This window comes from Balaenoptera borealis, assembly GCF_965194805.1.
Source record: "Balaenoptera borealis genome assembly, chromosome: 16".
NCBI classification, from domain to species: domain Eukaryota; kingdom Metazoa; phylum Chordata; class Mammalia; order Artiodactyla; family Balaenopteridae; genus Balaenoptera; species Balaenoptera borealis.
Genome location: NC_138872.1, coordinates 4044525 through 4064095, shown reverse-complemented (window position 1 = coordinate 4064095; position 19571 = coordinate 4044525). Strand labels below are relative to the sequence as shown.

At 48.3% G+C, this 19571-nt stretch overlaps 1 protein-coding gene across 2 annotated transcripts in view; it reads left to right on the top strand.

The window, feature by feature from the left end:
- Positions 1 to 6875: 6875 nt before the first annotated feature.
- The window catches only part of PHACTR3 (phosphatase and actin regulator 3), a 414253-nt gene continuing 401557 nt past the window's right edge, over positions 6876 to 19571 (top strand). For both annotated transcript variants that reach the window (XM_082361024.1, XM_082361023.1), the window contains exon 1: positions 6876 to 8788. The gene's annotated coding sequence lies outside the window, so the exon portion shown is untranslated. The remainder of the gene's footprint in view (positions 8789 to 19571) is intronic.

Here is a 19571-nt window from a genome sequence, read left to right as displayed (position 1 = left end):
CTGCAAACCTTGGAGTCTTAGCATTTTCGCTTGTGCGTCAGGCAAAACGAACCTGGTTCAGTAACGCTGGATCAAAATTATTGAGAATTTCAAGACGGCAACAGGAGAACCAAGCTAGGGGCCTTTCTAGGCACAGGGCCTGTCACCTGCCCAGTTTGCAGGCCGGGGAAGCCCAGTGGAAGGGGCTGTTCGGTCTGGAGACCTGGCTTTGCCACCAAATCCCCGAGGGGAACCAACCTTAAACTGAGCCTCACTTTCCTCGTTTATAAATGGATGTGATCACCGGCCCCTGCCTACCTCACAGCCTTATTGGGAGGCCAAGTGGAAACAAACAAGTATATAGACAACTTTTTTAATCCTAAACTCACACAAGGCAAAGATACAGTCTTCAAAGTTTGCCCTGAACTAGTCCCGAGCTCCTATTTTTACTTAGAAGTTTCTCACGGAAGCACATCTGTGAATGTTCCTCAGAGTAATAGAATTTGAAATTGTTATAGAAATTGTCAGGATAGTCAATTAGCCCCATCCCCACCCCTGGAAGACATGTATTCTCAAAATCCCCAAATCCTTTTATATGAATTCTTAAGTATCTTGAAGCTTGGGTAAATCAAGCTACCTGTTATTCACACCATTATAAATCCACTTGGGTCCTTCCGTCACCTGAATATGTGATTTCTTGTCTCTTTGCTGGCAGGAACGCTCAGAATTGTTGAGATCTGAGTGGTATTTAGTGCAGGGAAATTGTAAGAATTAATAACAGTGGGGGGCCAGAGTGAATAAACGTGAGCACCCTTCCGCCAGGCGTGTCTCATTAATCCTTCCAGCGTTCCGGAATGAGGCGCTGAGTAAATGACAAGAGGTGGGCGAGAAACGGAAGAGGCAGAGGGATCAAGAATTCGTGACAGAGGGAAAGAGTCCCATGGGACCGGGGCGGGGATGGGGGGGGTCGTCTATCGAACAGGAGCTTGTTGCCTCCCCTTCTTCCTTCCTCCCTTCTCCTCTCCCGTCTTTGTTTGAACAGACCTCCATCATGGAGCTACTCTACATCAATTCCTATTTATCTACACAATTGGCAAGAACCGCCAGGGTCAAGTCTGGCCGGTACTGGCTCCCCACACAGCACCATCTGCGGGGGTGGGATGCGGGGTGTTCCACCATCTGCAGAAACGTCGGATCTTTCTCTGGAGCTTCTGTTCTGTTCGTTTCATGAGGGGCATTCACAGCCAAGGGTGTCCGCCTCTTCCTCCACAGTGAATCTCGTAGCAGGTGTCCCCTTTGTCTATCGTGGTATTAGATGTATCTCAGCCCCAGAAAGGGGGTGGAGAGAGAACCCACCTGGACACAGCGCCACAATAGACAGCACTCCAGAGATGCTTATGATGCAGCATATAACGGGATGAAGAAGCGGGTACTGACCCAGTCTGGGCGTGGGGAAGACTTCTTGGAGGAGATGGGAAAGCCAAGCCAGGCAATGGAGGAAGGGCACCCCGAGTGATGGGCAGAGCCTGAGCAGAGGCTTGGAGAAGGACCAGGTGGGATGCTGTGCAGGGGGAAGGGCAGGAAACTTGGGCTGTTCTAGCATCAGCTGTGCATCAGGGTGCAGTCAGAGAGAGCAGATGGGGACAGACGGCAAGTGAGAGGGATGAGGAATTCATGACCAGGTCCATGACGCAAGGAACCAAAGCCAACTCTGTGACCCTTGAGCCATCTCAGGGTACCAGCACCCTGTCTGAAACATGAGATTCAAAGGGGGCTGAGTTATCTCTGTCGAGACAGATTTCTGTTTTGCTGTTTTCAGACACACCTGTGGGCTCCACCTCCCAGAAAAGAGGGGTGGCTATCTAGCACAGCTCTTGCTAAGCTTCCGTCTGCCTGGGCCAGGAACCTGCCATCCTTCATCTCACCGTGTTTGGGTCTGGCACACACGGCGGAGGCTTAGCAAGTATATGTTGGATGAATAGATACACATGTAAATACTGAGTCCTGTGGAGCAGGGATCAGCAAAATGTTCCTGTAAAGAACCAGAGCGTAAATATCCTTGGCTGTCTGGACTATACAGTGTCTGTGGCAGCTACTCTGCTGTTGTAACTGGAAAGCAACCCTAGATAATACGTATATGAATATATGAACTGGCTTGGCTGGGTTCCAATAAAACTTTGTTTGCCAAAACAGTCAGTGGACCAGTGGGCTGCAGGTTGCCAATCCCTGCTACAGAGAACTCCATGAGTAGTGAATTTTGTGTTGGAATTTATAGATGACAGTTTGGCTGGGGAATTTATAGATGACAGTTTGGCTGGGGATAGAATTTAGGTTGACAGCTGTATTCCTGCAGTTGCTTAAAGATGTTATGTCATTCTCTCCTGATGTCAGTTACTGCTGGCAGAAAATCTTGTCTAAGACCGACTGCCCTTCCTGCCTTGGTAATTTGTCTTTTCTCTCTGGTGCTTTAGGAATTTTATCCTTATCGCTGATGGTCTGAAGTTGTAGCAAGTGTCTAAGTGGGGATTTTTTTTTTTCCTCCGGTTTATACCAATTAGTACTTGGTATAACTTTTCAATCCGAGGATCTCTACCCCCTAACTCCTATTTTAAAAGTTTCTGGAAGACTTTATGCTCTGTCCCCAATACTGCTGCTCTGCTGGTCTGTCTCTCTGGAGTGTCTATTAATAGAATTTCTTTTTAAAAAATCTATTTTTTATTGAAGCATAGTTGATTTACAACTTTGTGTTAGTTTTAGGTGTAGAGCACAGTGATTCAGTTATACATTTTACATATATATATATATATATATATATATTCTTTTCCAGATTCTTTTCCCTTAGAAGTTATTACAAAATATTGAGTATAGTTCCCTGTGCTATACAGTGGGTCCTTGTTGGTTATCTATTTTATATATAGTAGTGTGTATATGTTAATCCCAAACTCCTAATTTATCCCTCCCTCCTCTTTCCCTTTTGGTAACCCTACATTTTTTTTCTATGTCTGTGAGTCTGTTTCTGTTTTGTATATTAGTTCCTTTGTATCATTTTCTTTTTAGATTCCACATAGAAGTGATATCATATGATATTTGTCTTTGTCTGACTTACTTCACTTAGTATGATCATCTCTAGGTTCTTCCATGTTGCTGCAAATGGCATTATTTCATTCTTTTTTATGGCTGAGTAATATTCCATTGTGTGTGTGAGTGTGTGTGTGTGTGTGTGTGTGTATCACATCTTCTTTAGAATTTCAGGTACATATTTTCTTCATTTTCCCTTGCCTGCATATTATATGTTCTTTTTCTTTCTTTCTTTGAGGCTGAGTTTAGTATTGAAAATCCAGGCCTATCATTAGAAGACTCTTTTAGGTTTTCCAGGGAGCAAGTTTTCCCATAAAACTTTCTTCCGGTCAGTCAATCCACAGATGTTCCTAAGGGCTCTGCCTGTGCAAGATACTATGAGGAGTCTGAAACACACATGAATTTCTCCCATTTATTCAAAGTATGTGCCACCTTTTAAAATCTTCGGTATATTTAATTCCATGATACAGGTGCTTTCATTGTCCTCATCTCACAGATTCTCAAGAAAACAGAGACCCAGAGAGGTAATTAGCCCACAGTCACGTGGCTGGTACTTGGTCCTCACCTATCTGCATAGCGCTCGCTTAGTTAATGGCAAGACAGTGAGGAATTAAGGCTCGTGATAATTTTATGAAGATTTTGTAAATTAAAGCATTTAACAAGTGATACTCTCACATGATTGAGAAATTAAAACTATGAAAAAATTACATATAGGGAAGTCTTGTCCCCATCCCTGACCCTGGCCACACTGTTCTAGGTGGTCATTTTTATTACTTTCTAGTCTACCCTTTCACTGTTCTGTTGTGAGAATATGGGCAAACCCAAACACGTAGACTTGCTTCTCTCTACTTTCTTACGTGAAAGCATACGACACTGTGATTTTTTTTTTTCCAGACACAACTTCTTGGTCCAAATGCGTGGGTTTTTTTCTGATACCAAATATGCGTCATTTTTCCACTCCAGTACTCCAATTCTGTGACACCAGCTGGGTGTCAATTCAATTCAATTTCAAGGTACCTGGAGGTAGCATCAGATCCCACAGATCAAGGGCTCATTCCCATGAGACCGACCCCATTTCAGATACCAGCACAAGAGGGGTCCCCAGGTGATCCCCACTTCTGCCCAGCTGACTACAATTTGCCTGTTTTCACAACCCTTGCCTCCTCATCAGGTCTAATAACTCACTAGAATGATTTGCAGAACTCAGGAAAGCACTCTGTTTGCAACTACAGGTTTTTTGTTTTGTTTTGTTTTGTTTTGACAAAGAATGCAACTCAAGAACAGCCAGATGGAAGAGGGGCATAGAACAGGCTATTGGGGGAGGGGGTGTCAGGCTGGCACAGAGCTTCTATGCCCCCTCTAAGCCCACCCCCTCCCCAGCACATCAATGTATTCGCCAATCCAGAAGCTCCCAAACCCCATTAGGGGTTTTTATCGAGGCATAATTGATTAAATCTCTGGCCACTGGTGGTTGAATTCAACCTCTAGCCCCTCTCCCCTCCCTGGGGGTCATGAGTTGGGGCTGAAAGTTCCAACCCTTTAATCATGGCTTCGTCTTTCTGGCATCAGCCCCCATCCTGAAGATACCTGGGCCCCTGCCCCCGCCATGAGTCACCTCATTAGTATAGAAAAGATAGGAAATTCCAGAGGTTTTAGGAGCTTGGTGACAGAAACTGGGCACAAAGGCCAAATATTTATTTTCTATTATACCGTGAACCCACACTTCTTTTGTACCTCACTTTTTTTGCTTCTTATGTCTAGGAGATGAATTTACCATGGTTTCTTCAACTGATACCTATTGATAGGCAATTGGGTCACTTTCAATATTTTTATTATATGACAAATAATACTATGATGAATAACCCCACAATGATCATTTCATATACATGCACATCATTTCTAGAAGTGAGATCGGTGTGTTAAAGCGTCAAGATGTCCGTATTTTGGGTAGATACTGTCATAGTTGAGGAAAGTGTTGTTATTATCCCCACCTCTAGAGAAGTAATCTATCTGAGGCTCAACGAGGTGAAGTAATGTCCCCAAAGTGCCACGGCTAATAAGGAGGTAAGAGGGACCAACTTATTTAGGAGTTAGGGAGGCCTGATGGGCTGGGATGGAAAGTACTGTCTGGGTAAACGGAGATAACGTTTCATGAGCTGGAACATTAGGGAAAACAGTGAGTGGGGTGAGGACCGGTACACAAGGAAGTGGGAGCCATTGAATGTTGTTGAGAACCTCTCCTGTCCCATAGTCATCCTGGGGGTGACTGATCCTTTCTGGAATTTTGATAACATCAGTAAGGGCAGCAGGAGCCATTAAAAACAGGATATATTTGTTTCTTCTTTACTGTTGAGTGAACCCCCTCATAGGCAATTCTTTCAAACTGGACTCCTTTGTTTGGTTGTCAAGGACAGCTGCCATTTTCAGAAACACTAGGCCTCCATCCCATTATGATAGCTTTTGCATCTTTTCACCAACACGAGCATATTTTCCTCATGGAGAATGCAAAAGACAAGGTCCATATCCGTGTGTGCCAAACATTTTGGGAGTATCTATAAAGCCCATTCTTTAAAAACTTAACCGCCCACCCTCAGGATAGATCTCTGTGGCAGAGTTTATACCACATGACTCCACCACTCTGGCCATTTCTGATTGGACCAGGGTTGGCCACCTGAACAAACTGTCCATTAGGAGTTTAGAAGTGGGATGGTCTGAGAGCTGGATAGATATTGGGGGTGAGGGAGCTGCAATTGGGGGTGTCGCAGCTCAGGAAGGAGCTCCCTTTTCTTTTTAAAAATTTTTTTAATTTAATTTTTTATTGAAGTATATTGATTTACAGTGTTGTGTTAGTTGAAGGTGTTCAGCAAAGTGATTCAGTTTTACATACATACATACATACCTATATATCTATTCTTTTTCAGATTCTTTTCCCTTATAGGCTATTACAAAATATTGAGTATAGTTCCCTGTGCTCTACGGTACGTCCTTATTGGTTATCTATTTTATATATAGTAGTGTGTGTATGTTAATTCCAATTAACATTTATCAATTTATCCCTCCCCCCACCTTTCCCCTTTGGTAACCATAAGTTTGTTTTCTATGTCTGTGGGTCTATTTCTGTTTTGTATATAAGTTCATTTGTATCTTTTTTTTAGATTCCACATATAAGTGATATCATATGGCATTTGTCTTTTGCTATCTTACTTCACTTAGTATAATAATCTCTAGGTTCATCCATGTTGCTGCAAATGGCATTATTTCATTCTTTGTTATGGCCGAGTAACATTCCATTGTGTGTGTGTGTGTGTGTGTGTGTGTGTGTGTGTGTGTGTGTGTGTACTGCCTTAGACAGAGCATTGAAGAAAGCCCGTCTTCAGAGATGGAGAGAGGAACGAGGAACCTACAGTCCTAGCAGAGAGACAAGACAGCATGAAGCCTGGTTCTTGGTGATGCTTTGTCTCTGGCTCAACTTCTTATAAGCACTGGGTGTACTTTACACTTGGATTTCATGCAATAACACATTCTTCTCTCAGCAAAATCCCTCCAGTTCCTGAAGCTCATTTAATGGGATAAAAATTCTAATGTGGGTACTCTCCTCTAACTTACCAGACAGAAGCCAGTAATTACCAGCTCTTATGGCCTCAAGTCCAAGGGAAAAGAGAGAGCTTTGACTCAATTGCTCCTGTAAAGTCCTGCATCCATTGCAATTGGGACAACGTGGGTCATCTGTCCATCCCTGAACTGGTCACTGGGGTCATCTGTCCATCCCTGAACTGGTCACTGGGGTCATCTGTCCATCCCTGAACTGGTCACTGGGCCAGGGGATTGGCCTGGGCTCCGATGCTCGCTCAGCTCTTGGACTGAAGGAAGCTTGGATGCTCTTCTCAGAAGATGGGGAAAATGGGAGATGGGCAGCTAAACCCATGGGTCCCTATTGCAGGTGCCTGTAACCCAAGGACGTTGATTAAGGTATCATGTCTGCCTTGAATTAAGTGAACTAAGTGCTGCCAAGAGAAACCATGGTTTTCATCAGTTTCCAGCCTGCCAATGTGAAATGCATCTTGACAGGCATATTCAGGGACTTCTTTCCAGGCACATCTTTCTAGCATTTCTCACCAGAGAAGACCTGGTGCCATCTTTATTTCTCTCCATGCCCTGTGACCCAAGAAAGAGCCTAGGGTTTTAATTGGGGGAAAGAGAAAATTCAAAGGGAAAATATGCCTTCTTTTTAAGAAAAGTGTTAGAGGAGACTGTCTCACAAATTGCAATGTAACTATAAGTCTGAGGCCAACGAGTGTGTGTGTGTGAGAGTGTGTGTGTGTGTGTGTGTGTAGCATTACGGGGATGCCCAGGACACCATCACCCACAACCATACTTCAGTCTTGCCCAGGGTCAGAGGGTCTGGAGTTTCAAAAGTCAAATCTTTTATATTTTAAGTACTCATGCACTTAGTTGCTTGGATCAAAGACCAGGGGAAACATTTTCCTAGTGACTAATTGATTTACTTGGGCTCAAGGAGTCCTAATTACAGGCATAGGTTAGAGATAAGAAAACATCAGTGTGAATCAGAATTGCTATTGAATCTTCTTCAAAGTTATTTGACAACAGAGGGACTTCCAACTGGCTCAGGGACTTTAAATATGGCCCTAGCTTAGGTCTGGGGTGAGATGAGTTCTAAAGGTTTTGCTTTTTCTCTTGGTTTATGTAAACTGGAAGTCAGTATTGGCATGGGGTGCTGGGGGTGGGCGGGGGGGAAGGCCAGGTCCTAAGACCATACTATTTACCAGTTACTCTTAAGATAAAGTGAGCGTAAATCCCTCATGTGACTGTGAGGCCATATTTGATTTGGTCCTTCCCCATCTACAATCTCATCTTTCAAATTATTTTTTAAATTTAATGCTAGTTGATTGACAGTATTGTGTTAGTTTCAGGTACACGGCTTCAGATTCTTTTCCGTTATAGGTTATTACAAGATACTGACTCTAGGTCCCTGTGCTCTACAGTAGGTTCTTGTTGTTTTTCTCTTACAACCTCATCTTGCCCAGTTACTACTGATACTCCAGCCACACAAGACTCCTTGCAGCTTCCTGAATTCCTGTCCTCCTGGTGACTTTCACCGTGCACGCCAAGCCGTCATCCACATGGTCCTGTCTTGGGAGAGAGCCGCTAAGAGGCACAATTCAGTGATGGAAAAGACTCGAGTCCTTTACTTGAATTTCCCACAGGTGTTGAAGGGAGACCCCACAGATCAGCAACACCTGTCAGCATCTTCCCACACACGCACAGCCGCTCACACCTTCTCCACATCTCCCACGAGGCAAGCGCCTCCTGTCCTCAGCCCTTCCTCCCAGTTCCATCTCACAGAGCAGGTTCCCCTTCAGACAGGGTAGGTGGAGGAGCCAGAGGGGGAGGTGAAGGTCAAGGCTGCAGACCTCCTTGTTGATTCACACGTAGTTCGTCCTGTGCATACTTATTTTGTCATTTTGTTTATTACTCGTCCCCTCCATTAGTCTCCCAGGCGAGGACATCCGTCGTGTTTTCTGCGTGACTGCAGCACTCAGACCAGCACTCAGCGCTCACAGGGAGTACTGCCCAGTTCCTGCCTGGAGGGCCCACCGTCCAGTGGAAAAGCAAGCCAACAGACAAAGCGTGATCAGCCTGGGATTCTGTGACTTGTAAGTTACTACGCGAGCAAGGACCAAGCAGGCCTCCTCTCCAGGACACCTAACAGGTACCTTGCCAGCCATGGGGCTCTTCCACTGTCTCACCAAGAGTCACCACATTCGTCCGCCTGTGGTGTGTTTCTTTTTTTTTTTTTTTTTTTAACTTTGGGTTTATTTATTTATTTATTTATTTACTTATGGCTGTGTTGGGTCTTCGTTTCTGTGCGAGGTCTTTCTCTAGTTGTGGCGAGTGGGGGCCACTCTTCATCGCGGTGCGCGGGCCTCTCACTATCGCGGCCTCTCTTGTTGCGGAGCACAGGCTCCAGACGCGCAGGCTCAGTAGTTGTGGCTCACGGGCTTAGTTGCTCTGCGGCATTTGGAATCCTCCCAGACCAGGGCTCGAACCCGTGTCCCCTGCATTGCCAGGCGGATTCTCAACCACTGCGCCACCAGGGAAGCCCTATGGTGTGTTTCTTGATTTAGACCAGTGCTAATGTCCCCTTAGCAATTAGCCTCTCGAGATCTCACTTTTTCCATCCGAAAAATGAGGATGCTTTCCCAGAGCTGTTTGCAGACTTTTGCAGGCCATGGTCACCATCATTGTCAGCGGTCTCGGGCCACAGTATGTGGACTACATGAAAGTACACGCACATCCATGCTAGACAATTTTGCGGGGACTGTAAAATTCTCTGAAAGGTTTATTATTTTTCTTTGGACACATGTGGAATTAGGGTCAGTTAAAGTGGAAAAGATAACTATACGAACTTATGATTTTCAACATTTTTAAATTTTACTCAGAAGAAATTATTCCTTTGGCTTGCGTGTGTTAAATTTGACTTAGTTACATGTGAATACAGCAGAGTTGCAGTTGACTAGTTGACAAAATGCTTATGTGTTGAAGGCATTTAGTGAAGCATTTATCAATTTTATTTTGCAAGGTTTGTTTGTATCTCGGAGCCAATAGATTTCATTTTTTTTCAGCCCTCAAATGTGGGTCCTTGAGAGCTTTCTCAACCAAAGCCTTGTTCCTACAAGGATGTGCCTCAGGATAAAATGGCTTCAGGCTGCCATTTGGGTTCTTTTTTTTCTTTTTCTTTTTTTGCCGGTAGGGTTCTTGATTATCATGGGTCCAAGTACTGCTTAGATTCAAATGATCAGTCTTGAGAAATGAAGCCAAATGCTTGAAGTTTGGCTAGCTTCTGTCAACAGTTCCGTTAGCCATTGCTTGGTAGCAGATCATCTCAAAATTTAGTGACTTTGAAAAGATAACCGTTTGTTTTTTTGCCCATGGGTCTGTGGGTCGTCTGAGTGTTTCTACTGACCAGGCTTGGCTGCTGTCTGCGGGTTGGCTTATCATGTGCCATCAGCTGGTGGCTTGGCTCGGGACTCGCTGGGTTGACCTGGCTCTGCTCCGCGTGGTCCCTTGTCTTCCCACAGGCTGGTCTCCCTGTTGGAGGCAGGAGTGTGAGGGAGCAAAAGATGCAGGGTCCCTGGGGCCTCAGTTCCTCTACATCTTGCTACTGGAAGCAAGGCACAAGGCAGCCCAGATTCGAGCGGCACAGAAATGAACTCCGTTTCTCAATAGCAGGGGTCACAAAATCATATTGCAAAGGGCGTGGATATATGAGAGAGGTGGAGAATTGGAGTTACAGTGGTGTATTTATCACAGATGGACAGCAAATCCCTCATTTGTGTTTTATAGTTCAAGGAAATGTTTAGCCCTAGCCAGAAATAGAACGTCCTTGTACCCGAATTCTGTCTGTCCTATACAGTTCAATCTGTGTTTCCTTGATGTTAAGTCCAGTGACAGAGATGCGAAATGCACATTCGCTGAGAATGGTCTTTCCCAGCGTCAAGCTGTGTAGTGTCCAAGTATATGTGTTGGTCCCAATGTCTCGTCAGAGGCCTCCATCCCTTGGGCTCTGGGGTTTGTAACTCTGCTGTTAACTAGTTGTCTGCCTTTGAACCAGTGAATTAATCTTCTGAGCCCCAGTTGCTTTCAAGACTGGGATGGCAATGTCGGCTTCCTCACAAGGCTGTCGTGTGGACTTAGTTAATATATGCCAAGGGCTTGACGAGCTCCTGGACACGTTGAATGTCTTCGATAAATGTGACCACTCCTGCTGTTCTTGCTGGCTCTCTAGAGCCCAGGGAAGTCTGTTGAATGAATGAATTAATGATGTGAGACCCGCTTTTCAAGAGCAGAGCAATAGAACATATGCGAGGAAAAGAAGGCAAGGAAGTTTGCCCAGGCCCTTGGGGTCTCGTGAGGAACAACATGGACCCCCGGTCCCCTGTCGTGTGTCAGATGTCTGGGCTGTTACGTAGCTAATGGGAGAATAACCTGAGACTTTTGAAGCATGGGAAGAGGGCTTTTTCTCAGAACTTTGAGATGCTTCTTTTCTGTTAGGATAGTAAAACCACGAGGATAGGAAAGGGTAACAGTATTATTGGAGAGGTTCCAAGCTCTTTCTGAACCAGGCATGGACAAGGGTCTGGGCGGAAGCCCGTCTTCTGATGGACAGTCCTTGCTGGAAGACAGATGGGGCCTCGTTGCTGCAGGAGGTGGGGGGCATCGGTGGGAGGGGATTCAAATGTTCTCAGGGACAGGAACAGGCTGGGAATGGCACTGGTAATATCTGAAATGGAACACTTGGGCCCCTTTGGCTCACAAGGAAGCTTCTGGGCATGGGAGTTCCTGAGCCCAGATGGTGGGAAAATCTTCAGAAAATTTTTGGATTTGGGTCCCTGCAGCTGGGCAGCAGCTGTGGGCCTGGAATCGGAGCCAACCACAAGTGGTACCCACCTGCTCTGGTTACTACATTTCTCCCAACCTCGTCAGGAGGGCCCAGCCATCTCTCATTTGAGAGTTGCAGGGAATACGGAAGAAGCTGGGAAGAGACTGTTGTGAAAGGATTAGGGAGATGGGCGTTCAGCCTGGAAGCCTCGCAGAGGCTCAGGGTTAATTAGCAGAAAGGCCCAGAACAGCAGAATTTGCGCTGTTTTGCACTCAGGCCTCAATGAAATCATCCTCTGATGTCATATTTTCTGCACCTGCAGAATTGCGTGGTCCACGCTTGGTAATGTGGGCTCCATAATTTCGAGTTTATAATTGTTCTGACAGGGAACGGATTGGATCGTCAAATTATCTATGAAATAGCAAATTAAGAGCATAATCCTGATGGCATGGGACATGCCTGTAGGAACAAACTCCATGCCTTTTCAGCACATCTGTTACTGTGTCATAAATTAATAGGGTAATTACCGATGAGTCTTTTCCAGGTCTATCAGAATTCTGGTGGGCGACCTTCTCTCGGTTTTGGCTGTGCTCAGAGTCGCACACAGTAGCACTTAAGGTAGCTCATTACAACTGTTTCCTTTCTGATGCACTTAGAATACTTCACCCACGATGAAACGGAGAAGAAATTCAGGGCTCAGTTCTGGAGTGAGGCGGCCTGGGTCCCAGCCTCAGTTCTGCCACTTGCTGCCCTGGTTGGTTCCTTAATCTCTCTGAGCCTCAATTTTTCCACCTGTAGTAATGGGAGATGATAAGGCCCCCTGCCAACACTCAGCAGCAACGTTCCAGGTTGGCGAGAGAAACCACCTTGGGGGTGGATCTTCCTGCCCCCTGCAACCCATCAGAAGTCTGTGGCCTGGGTCTCCATCTTGACTGCAACCTCAGGAAAGACCCCAAGCGGGAACCACCCAGCTAGCCCCTCCTGCATTCCTGACTCACAGAAACTTTTAAGATAATAAATTGCTTAATTGCTGTAAGCAAAACAATACTACTAATAATAGTACTGACCTGTAGGGTCATTCTGAGGATGAAATGAGTCAATGCAGAGAAAGTGCTTAGGACCATCTTAGCATAGAGTAAAAGCTCATAAATGATAGAGGTAGCAAGCTTTGCCCTGATGTGTGAAGGAAAAGAACAGATAAAATACACAGGCTTACAAAGGGGGATTGGGGTAGGGTTGCCAGATTTAGCAAACTAAAATGTGGGAAACCCAGTTCAATTTGAATTTCAGATAAGCAATAAATTTTTAGTAGAAGTATATCCCATACAATCGTTGGGACATACTATGCTGAGAAGTTACTGGTTGTTTATCTGAACTTCAAATTGCACTGCGTGTCCTATATTTCATCTGGTAATCTGAGATCGAGGGGATTTCATTCTGCACATTCCAACAGATGTCTGTCTCTGGCGTGGTTCAGCCCTTTATTCCCTAATTGGAAAACAAAACAAAACAGCAGTTTCTGAGTGTAGAACTGACTTCGGCAATTACCAAACCTGACAACAATACAGAGGAATTACCATTCTCGTCGCCTCCTGGCAGAAGTGCAAGCTGGAATGATCCATCTGTAAACAGTCTGTCAAAATGATGGAAGAACTTGCAAATGTTCATACCTCGAACTTTGATCACAAAGGTATTCATCACAATGTTACTTAAAATAGCAAAATACCTGGAGAAAAAAAAAAAAAACACAAACCTGTTGCTTAAATAACATTCTGAAACCTTCCCCTAAGTTTTTTTAGCAAGAAGCAAGAAATCCGATGACGGCTGTCAAAGAAGTTTTCGGTGGAGTGAGAAAAAATAAACACCAAAACATAGTCTTCTGGTTGGGCTGTCATTGGCCCGGGAACGGACATTTGGAGGTGACTGTCCACGTGCAGAGGGGTTCCTTCTGCAGATGCACTGGCCCCTCTACCATTCATCAGGGCTCACGCACAGACCATCAACTCTGATTCCTTGCCCCAGGGCCCGAGGTTCAGAGAAACTTGAAGTCAGAGGGTTGGATCGGTGTCTTAGGAAACATACAAAACGCATGCAAAATTCCTTTCACACATAACCCATCAGGAATACCGGCTTTGCCTAAACTGAGGCGCTCCTGACAGCGTCTGGGGTGGAGTAAGGGCTCCAGACAGGCTTAGGGTCAGGCTGGCAGCCGTGCGCTGGGAGGATGCTGGTGTGATTTCAATTCCAACACGCGGCGAGGCTCCCTGTTACAAAGGCAGCCACGTGTGTTTGCTGGATCCTGGGATGTTGGTGGGTGGAAGGGCGGTGAACGGTGGCCTGGCCAAGCCGAGGCTGGAATCCACAGCCTGATGGCTGGGGAAGTGATGGGTTGTGGATTACCCGCAACGTTGACGTGCATGAAAGAGTTTGGGGCAAGGTGGTTTCCTAAAGGACAGAGACAAGGCAGGGGGCGTTCCGTGGCATCCCCCTTGCCTACCTTCCCATTGCCATGTGGACTTGAGCCGCTGTCTCATGAGAAGGTGGAGGCAGCGCAGCTGTGGGCCCCCAGACCAGGGGCGCAGAGGTCGGGACCCGCCCCCCTTCTGCCGCAAGCCCAGCAATTCCGAGGCACCTTCTCCCGTAGACTCAGTAAGCACGGTGCTATGGCCCACAAGACTTCCAGGGCGCTTTGACAATGTTGACATTTCTTTTAAAGTCAGAAGAAAAAGGAACATCATAACAATGACTATCTAATAACAGATTCAGCCTGGATTACGTTCATCCTTATACCGATGGAATTGTGTAAAATATGCTTTTCAGTACTTTTTAGGGAGGAAGGGGACCAGGAAGGCGAAAGTGCCCGGGACCAGTGAGAAGCACGATATGGTTCTGGGTGGCAGCACCTCCTCAGTGAGGTCTTTCTCCGAAGATGGGTTTTCTCCTGGAAGTTTGGGGAAAAGGAGGGCCGGTGTCCTGCTGGAGGACGTACGTGGCCCTGTTATCTGCACAACTCGAGAGGACCCCAGGGACTCCAAGAAATTCTACCCGTGCAGGTGAGGGCAAGAGCACTGAGGCAGCGGTGATGCACTGCACGCAAAAGCTGGGGTCTGGGGGTGCAGCCCCGGACATCTGAACGTTCACCTTTATCAGCAGCATCCGGGGAGGCCTGAGTGCTCGGGACCGCAAGCCTGACCCCGTACCGTTGGGCGTCTGTGGCAGGCTCTTTGACCTCTCTCTGCCTTGATTTCCCCATCTGTAAAGTGGGATAGTGAGGACGCTTTCTCACGGGGTGGTCGTGAGGGCTACGGGAGCTGGTGCTTATAAACACTTAGCAGGGTATGCACGGGGCATGTGTCATCGATGAAAATCATGAGAAAGAGGGGCCGAGAGGAGGGGTCTGCATCTGCAGTCCCTCCGTGTGTCTGCCGTGAAACCCTTCACCGTCCAGCGGCCCCCCTCGTGTGGCATGAGGAGTCCCCTCGGGCCGCTCTAAGCCTCGGCCAGGACATGATCTGGGTTATTGGAATGTGCACCCTGTCAGACTAGGACTCCCCTGCTGGTTGTCTTTGCAAAGAAGCACGTGTTGAAAGAACAGCAAGGAGACAGGGGCGCTAAGTCGCAGGGCGCAGGGGTTCATCCATAAGGGGCGCTGCTCTGCTTCAGCCAGACGACATCTGCACCCAGCACGGTGAGGCTGGGGGTGCCTGCCAGGGAGCAGCTGGGGAGATGGATGGTGATGAAAAGAAAATCTTCCAGCCCGTCCTTCAGACAGCTTGGAATCACACATGAGCCAAAGGGCCTGGTGGAAACAATTCAGAGCTGACCCGGTGCCAGGCTCTGGGCTCGGCCCTGGGGCTCTGAGGCTGGTCCTTGCCTCCCGGAATCTGGTCCTCTGGGTGGAGGCATCCCAGGAGCCATCTGGAGGGCGATCAAAGGTCTAAGAGACATCCTGGGGGATCCCAGGGCGCTAAGTGTTCTGGAGACCGCCCGACGGCCACGGTGCAAATCCTGGCTCCCCACTTACTGGCTCTGTGACTTAGGGCAAATTACTCAACCTCTCTGTGCTGGTGCCCTCATCTGTGGTTTTTATGAGGGTTAAATGGGGTAATACATCTAAGTGTTTGGAAAACTGGCACAAGCTCCCGGTTCTTGTTCTGCCCTGGGATTCTGGGAAGGCATCAGGAGGGCTTCCTGGAGAAGGCAGCCTTTAGTGAGGCATCAAAGACTGAGGCTCCTTGAGGAGCCATGAAGTGGGGGGAGTGGAGGGGACAGTTAGGTTCACATTAGAAGGGGTGCTTGGGCTCCCCACAGGGTTAGGGGTCAGACAGGGCCCCAGAGACCCTGGGGCACTAGAACAACAACCCAGCCAGGCACGAGGTGACAAGAGGCCAGAGGGGCTGCTGACCCACTCTCAGGAAAAGTCTGCTCAAGAGAGATTTATGGCTGAGATGTGACGTGTCTCCCTCCCCACCCATCCCTCGTGGGGGGAGCTTGGCTGCTGCTGAACTTGGGTGCACGTGGAACACACATTCTTTCCCAGAAAACTCCAGAGCCCCGAGTTCCTTTGTCAAAGAGAGTGCCACCAGGCAGCGTGGTGACAGTGGCCGCCCTCTGATGGGGCGACTGTGATTTAGGGAGGTGTCTGGGCGTCCGTGCAGATGGCCTGCTGCCCTGTCGTGTGGTGCCCTCTCATCTGGGCTGGTCACACCCGGCGGATGGATGCGCTGGAGAAACGAGATGAAGACACAGCACTCTGGAGATGTCACAGGGCGGCAGCCTCTGCTTTGCACCTGCCTGGTCCTCACTTTGCTACAGGAGCCACACGTTCGTCTGGAAAAGCCACTTGGGCGTCTGCTCGGAGACACGCTCTTGGTGATGGAGGTCTCGTCATCTGCTCTGTCTCACCCAGTTCTCATAACACTGCGTGGGGACCATCTTGATCTACATCCCATAGATGAGGAGACTAGGGAAGGAGAAAGATTCAGGGTAGAGGCTGACCTTGGACGTTGGACCTTGAGCCACAATCCGAACCTTTCGCCAGTTCTGTAGACAGGGTTTCTCGGCCCCGGTGCCGCTGATATTTTGTGCTGGATCCTTCTCCATCGTGGGGCTGTCCTTGTGTGTCGTAGGATGTTTAGCGGCATCCCTGGCCTCTACCCATGAGATGCCAGTAGACCCGCCCCCCTCCACTTGTGACAACCAGAATGTTTCCAGACCTGCCAGATGTGCCCTAGGGGAAAATCGGTCCCGGCTTAGAACTCATGCTTTAGGGAGAGGCTAAGATGACCTCAAAATATCTCCAGCTGCCCCCTTTCCTCCAACCCATCCACAGCACCAACACTGCCTGTTGGTCTGACCTGCTGAAAATGAGCTCCGACCTTGTCGCCTGCTGGGCTATGGTGTGCCTTGGTCAGGCTGCAGGCAAAGGTCTCCCAGAGATTGAAACCTCCACGTACCTTCCTCATCTGTATTTTGCTTCCCTGGCGATGCCTCAGAGCCTGTGTTAGCCTCGGGACATTTACACAAGCCGTTTCCTGTGCCACTTTATCAAGGCACTGCTCACATTCAGGTTAAACTGTCTGCGGTGTCCAGCATGGGGCAAAATCCCAAGGGTCTTGAAAGCCATCTGCGTGTTGTAGGCAACTGTGTGAGGAGTTGGGCGCCCTGATACTCAGCCGGCAGAGGCCAGAGTGGCGGCCTCCTTTCTGGAGGGTCATGGGGGGCCGAGGCCAAGAGGTGAAGTTCATGTGTTCCTGGCTCCAGTGGGTCACCTCTGGAAAGAATCCCGCAGGAGTGTAGCAGGTGTGTCTGCAGAAGGCTGTTCATCCCAGGCGCCGTGAATAGTGAGAAGTTGAGAGCAACTCAACGCCCGCTGACAGCAGGTTGGGTAAAGGCGAGCCCCAAGACTGCTCGGCACCGGCCACCTTTAGACGCAAGATGCACATTAATATTTAGGGACATGGTGCTCCTCGAAGAAGAGGAGAGGATGCAGACACACAGGGAAGAGGCCACGTGGAGATGGAAGCAGACATTGGAGCCACGCGGCTCTGCGCCGGGGTCACTGATGGCCGGCCGCGCTTGGGGGCCTGGAGGCCACAGGGAAGCAGTCTGGACTCCGAGCTGAGGAGCCCCTGCAGGGCTGGGAACAGGGGAGTGACATCCTGGGATTTACGCTTTAGGAGGACCACTTGGGCCGTGGGGGAGATGGGCTTGGAGAGGGGGGAGGGCAAGGAGGTCAGTGAAGGATACTGGGGGCTCACAGCATCGAGGAGGCAGGAGAACCAGGCCTGGGGCTGGGCTGGAAGCAAAGACGCTCTCGAGGCCCAGGACAGAGAGGCTGCAGGAATGGTCTGATCAGAATCACTCCTGGAATGAGCGAATGCCGCCGTTTCCAGGCTCGGTTACCCTCTGCTGGATCGTCATTGTCCCAGGGGGACGGTCTGATTGGCCAGCATGCTGGGGGGCCTGCTTCTCGGCTTGGGGACAGCGGCACTCATTATTAACAGTCCTCCCCAATGGCATTCAGGGCGGGGAAGTTCCCCAAAAGGATAACGTGAGAAAGAAGAAGTGGATGCTGGAAGTCAAAAATCCAGAGAAGATAAACCAGAGGCTACTACACAGATGGTGACAGACACTGCAGAAGTGACTGCGGTTCCTAACCCTCTCTGTGTCCACAGGATTAGTGATGTGACTCCCTGTCTTCTCCCCAAAAGATGTCGGTTTCCCCATCCTTTGAATTTGGACTGGGCTGTGGCTGGCTTTGTTCAACTTAATGAGTCAGAACGGACAGTGTGCCAGCCCAGAGCCCCAAGCGACAGGAGGTCTTGGGTGATTCGGCTCTCTAGGGACCCTGCCCAGATGCCATGAGAATAAGCCTGTGGGGGATGAGAAGCCACACGCAGGAGAGCCCAGTTGTCCCAGCCAAGGCCATCCTAGACCAGCCAACAACCAGCCAGCCCAGCCAGCTCTCTCAAACACATGAGAGAGCCCAGCCAAGACCAGCAGAGCTGCCCACCTAAACTGCAGAGGACCACAGAATAATGAGTGAGTCCAGCTGAGCCCAGAAGAACCACTGGCTGATCCATGGACCCATGAACAATAGTAAAGGTTTATTGTTTCAAACCTTTTAGTCTGGGACTTGTTTGTTATGCAGCAAATGCTAACTGATGTACAGTAAATAGACCAAGGCTCAGGGAGAAGATTGATTTGGCCAAAGTCACATGACTGGTGGGTGTTAGGTCCAGAGGGTAGACCCTGACTCCAGTGGAGCCAGTCCCCATAATAACAGAACCAGAGTCAATAAGAGGTTTGTTTCAATAACCAAAAAAACTTCCCAGAGAAAGAAGAAGCATCACGTCTTTACTGCATGTGGCCCGGAGTCTCTGCAGTGGCCCTCAGCTCCCAGGCTGAGCAGCGAGAGAACATCAGACGTGTTTGTAGCTCAGACTCTGTTTCTTAGCACCTCGTGGGGACTCCTGGCTCATGGAAATGAACATATTGGGCTGCACTGAGGCGAGAGAAACACAACAGAGACAATGATTCCAAAAGCAGCGCTAACTGAAGTAACAGCAAAACTCATTTGGTGGAACACACGGCTGGGAGGACCTCACAGTTCTGGAAGGCGCGGCTCAAGGGGACGGGTGTGAATGCTCTTCCCAGCCTGCCTGGCCACCGGGAATTGGGGCTCTGCTAAGCAAACGGCGGGCTGGGGAGAATGTAGGCAGGCGAGTCCTGGCCCAGACCTGGTGTCACCCTCAGGACTTCCCTGAATCCCAGCTTTCCCATCCATAACATGAGATAGTAACACAAGGCAAAGATGAAAGAGAACAGTGTCCTGGAAAGATGGAAAGGCCTGTACAAAAGTGTGGCATCGAGGTCATGAGCATGGACTTCGGGTCGGGTTTGGTCCTGCCTCTGGGCAGTTGTCACTTAAGTTTTCAGAGTCTCATTGTCCTCATTGTAAAAGGAAGATGATAATGACACTTGACCGTGAGAACCAGAGGACAGGCCTTTCAACCCCAAGCCTCCCTCTTCCCCAGAACTTAGCCTGGTACCTGTTATGTGTTAGGCTCTTGATGAATAGTGGCTGAGCCAATAGAAAAAATATAGTAGC